Source organism: Echinops telfairi, unplaced genomic scaffold, assembly GCF_000313985.2.
Source record: "Echinops telfairi isolate 266 unplaced genomic scaffold, ASM31398v2 ScPeMD7_2291;HRSCAF=2852, whole genome shotgun sequence".
Lineage (NCBI taxonomy): Eukaryota > Metazoa > Chordata > Mammalia > Afrosoricida > Tenrecidae > Echinops > Echinops telfairi.
Window position 1 is genome coordinate 42,343,381 of NW_022106189.1, and position 4,871 is coordinate 42,348,251.

Consider the following 4,871-nt stretch of genomic DNA (forward strand, 5'->3'; position numbering starts at 1 on the left):
GTGACTTAGGACAGGGGGAGGACCAGCATCCACCAACCCGCACCCCCTTGCTGCTGACCTTGTCTGGACCCCGTGCAAGCAGCATCTCCTCCTGAGTCCTTCCCCGAGTTTCCATGGCTGGACTAAATGTCCTTCTATCCTCCTGGCTTTCCTATTCCATCCACGCATTCAGTCATATGTTTACTTATCCCTCTGCCCCAATAGACTCCAAGCCCCTCAGTCACAGGGCCATCATCTGTCTGATTCAGCACCACGCGCAGGCCCAGGCACACAGTAGTTTTTGATATTCTCATAATATAATAAGTGAAGGAAGGAAGGATGGTGCCAAAGACAATGCGAGGGGGGTTGAGAGGATTTTAGACGCGGGTGCTCTGAGGGATGTATATAAGAGGTGATTCTTGGCCCTGCTCCCAGCTGGGCAACCAGACAAGTCATGACTTCCGTTCAAAGACAAGGAAAAGAGGGCTGGGGGATTTCATCAGAATCAGAGAAACTCCTGTACAAAAAGGAAAGGAATCCACCAGGAGCATTTCCAGAATCGATGTCCTTGTGCAGCGCTGTTTGCCTCTAGGAACCCAAATCCCAGCTCTCCGTGAATGATTTGGACCAGGACTCTCTGCACACACGCCTTGGCCAGAGCAGAGAGCAAGTCAGGAAGACCAGCCTGGACCCGCTGCAGACAGGAGAGAGGCCAATGTGGACTTAAGCCCAGTGCCAACAGTCAAGGCTGCGCTTGGCTGCCATCCCGCTCTGGGCGGGCATCTCCTAAGAGGAGCGTTCTGAGGGGATGTGGCTGAGGAGGGTGCCGGAAGGGCTGGCCTGCACAGCATCCTGGGAAGCTTAGGCTCTGGGATCCAGCCTCCTGATGGTGATGGGAAGGGGTGGTAGAGATCAGAAAATGAGAGGAAGCTAGGCACTGTTTTCCCTGGAACATTCTCCACTCTAGGTCACCAGTCAGAACTTAGAGCAGAACAGAAACTTGACCAGCACGGGGGCGAAAGTGAAAATGTTTTTGAAGTTGCTGAGTGAACTCTGTGGTTGAGTGCAGCCAGTTCCCGCACCGTGGTGTCCAGGCGGTGATGGGAAATGCCGTTGCTATCTTTGGAGCCAAACGACCAAGGTCAGGCTACTGGCCAGAACTGGAAGGAGAGTCATTCGGGGACTTCTCCAGGAAGGACCCTTTGAGACCATCAATCAATCCAAAAAGGCTTGCTGAGTGTCCCCAGTGAGTACGGAAGCGTAGGCTGGGAAACCCAAACACTCGGCTGAGGCTATAAAACCATAACCAAACTCACTGCCATTGAGGTAATTCTGACTCATAGTGACCCTGCAGGACACAGAATAACGGCCCCTGCGGGTTTCTGAGATGGTAACACTTTAGGGAACAGAAAGCTTTGTCTTGTTCCCATAGAGCAGCTGGTGGTTTTGAACTGCTGACCTAGCAGTGAGCAGCCCAATGAATCACGCACTCCACCACAGGGCTTCCCACTGAAGATGGTATGGTGCTATGGAAACCTCAACTTAGCCCCCTTAGACATTGTCCACCTCAGTGTGATCAACTGGGAAATGGTCTGATGAACTCGGGCCTCGTCTTTCTTCCACAGAGCGGCTGGTGGTTTCAAACTGCTGACCTGGGGTTAGCAGCCCGAGGCGTAACCATTATGCCAATCAGGGATCCAGATGGCCTCATCTTTTTCCTGCAGAGCAACTGGTGGGTTTCAGCCAACCTTTCAGTTGGCAGCCCAACACTTAACTGACGGCACCAACAGGGCTCCTTACTAGTCTGGGAAGAGGCTGCTAAGCCAGCTCATCAAGGGAGCCTCCTTGGTGATCGGACTGAACCACCACCCTGGATGGCCCTGCTCTCAGCCCTTCTCTCCTTGTCCTTTGGGGGGCAACACCAAACCAGCTGTGCTAAGCAGTGTAGACTGCACATTTAGGCGAGGAACAAAGCAAAGATGTTAAAACCAAGGTAAAGGCTTTCCTGCCCATGGGAAACACCTGTGGAGTTTGCCCAAGTGAGGAACGGCCAGGGAGAGTGATCAAGCTCTGGGCTAGACCCGGGGTCAGCAAGCTTTTGAGATGGGAGAGCCAGTCCTGTCCCTCACAACCATTTAAAAATTATTTGAGAGCCATAAATGTATTTTGCAAAGGCATGAAATCACCATCGTCTGAATAATCTCCTTTAAATGGAAGTATGAGAGTTTTCTTTTCAGTTTCAGGTTTAGTTCAGAGCGGCAGGTATGTATCAAAAGAGCCACCTGCACCTCAGGAGCCACAGTTTGCTGACCCCTGGGCTTGATGGTTGACGGGCATTTGCCCCGTGAAGTGGAAGACTATGATGGGGGTGGGGGGGGGGAACCAAGGATGATGTTGGGGGTCTGAGTCCTAATGTGGAATACAGAGACCAGAAGACATAGATGGCCACCGGAAAGATACCCCGCCACCCCCACCTGAGTTACAATTGAAACACCAAACATCAGCTAGCCTCTTCTTAAAATGCTTACAGCCTCTCCATCACCAGGGAGTCTTCACCCCTCATTTCACTCCCTGGGGGACCCCCAGGCTGACACAGACCACCAGCAAGCCTCTCCTCATTCCAAGTTCCTATAGCCCCTCGGGAACATTAGATGCCCCTGGGTCTGTCTTAGAAAATCATGAACTCTCCCCAGTCCCCATGCTCAAATTCAATTCTGGGCCATTTTGGGGACTGTGCTGGACTAACACCTGGCTTTGGGCTCAAACTCCCATGTGCAGAAGGGACTGGATAATGGCTCTGTTTTCCTCTCTGACACCAGCATGGGTGCATTTGAAAACTCGATGCCTTTGAATTGTGGTGCTGACAAAGAATGTGCAAAGTCCCGTGGACTGCCGATAGAGCAAACTGATCCGTCCCGAGAAAGTACAGCCTACAGCCGGAGTGCTCCCTAGAGACGAGGCTTGCCAGACTTCGTCTCACAGACACTGGATATGTGGTCAGGAGAGCCCAGCCTCTGGAGAAGGACATCCTGATGGGTCAAGTGGAGGGGCAGAAAAAGAGGAGAGCCCTCCAGCAGATGGATGGACATCGTGGCTGCACCATTTGTGAAGGGGGCTCAGGACTGGGTGCAGCCGATTGCTATGGGTCGGAATGGACTGGATGACACCTAGCAATGACAAGGGATTAGCATCAATCCTTACCTCACCCCTGGTCTCCTTACTGCAGCAGTTCTCAACCTGTGGGCCGAGACCCCTTTGGGGGTCAAGTGACCCTTTCACAGGGGTCGTCCAATTCATAACAGTAGCAAAATGACAGTGATGAAGTAGCAACAAAAACAATGTTATGGCTGGGGGAGGTCACCACCACCTGAGGAACTGTATGAAAGGGGTAGGAAGGTTGAGCACCACTGCCTTACTGTGTCCTCCTCAGAACACGATTCTGAAGCCCTAGCCCCTGCACCTGTGAATGTGAGCTGACTGGGGGAGATCAGGCGCGTCTTTGAAGATACTGGAATGGATTGGGCTCCTAATTCCTTCTGAGGTGTTTCATGAAAGGGTACAAATGCAGACTCAGAGCCCCATGGGGGAAGCGGACACCATGTGACAATGGAGGCCAAGGCATCTATAAGCAGTAAAGACTGAGGAAGCCACCAGAGGCAAAGAGCCAGGAATTATGCAGTCCCTCTTGGTCCCAGAAGGAATTGCCAGCCTCTAAAACTGCAAGACAATTCAGTTCTATTCTTTAAATCCACTCACTTGGTGGTATTTTTGTACAGGCCTTAGGAATATAAGGCACACCTTACATTCCGGTGAAATCCGTACTACAGGCTGTAGTCTTTGACCTTCATCAGTAAGTGCTGCAAGTATCCTTGTTAGGTTGCCATCTGCTTATCGCGGGTGACTAATGAGTCTTCCTCCAATCCTGATGCCATGGTCTTCTTCCAACATCCCAGCTTCTAGAATGATTTGTTCAGCATACAGCAAGGGGAAAGGATACAACCTTGACATACACCTTTTCTGATTGGAAACCAGGCAGTATCTTTTGATCTACACTGCCTCTTGACTCATGGGCAGGTTCTGCACCAACCTGGAAGGGCTCTGGAATTCTCATTCTTTCTAACGCTGTCCATCATTTGTTATGATCCACACAGTTGAATGCCTTCACATCGTCAACAGAACACAAGGCAACCTCTTTCTGACAGTCTCTGCTTTTTGGCCAACATCCATCTGGCATCAGCAATAATGACACCCCTCATTCTGCATCCTCTTCTGAATCTGGCTTGAATTTCTGGTGATTCCTTGCCCGTGTGTGGCTACAGTCCTTTAAAACGTATCTTCAGTAAAATGTTTGCGAGCATCTGATGCTAACAATACCCTTTTACAATTTCCACCTTCTGCTGGATCACCTTTCTTTGGAATGCACACAAATAGGGGTCTCCTCCGTTTGGTTGACAAGCCAACACTTGCAGTATTGTAACCATTTGTTGAACCATCTCAATTAGTATTTCTTCGGTTCGTGGAGCCTGGTTTTCACCATTGCTGTCAGTGCAGCTTGACCTTTTTACCGTAACAGTGGCTCCTGATTATATGCTACCTCCCGAAATGGTTAGACGTGGACAAATTGGTTTTGGTAGAGTGGTGGTGGGCATGCTTCCTTCCTTCTTCTGCTGTTCCCTGCATGGCTCAGCGTATTGCCTAGGGAGTCGTTCCGTAAGGCATCTAGAGGCTTCCATCTTCTCATTTCTCCCCACTTGGGAAATGCTCATCATGTGCTTCCTATTTGGTTTTCTAACTCCGGACCTTTGCACATCTCATCATTATACTCACCTGGTGGTCTCTAACCATCCTTGACATCTTATGGTTAGCTTTTTTACTACATCCTTTTTCTTTCT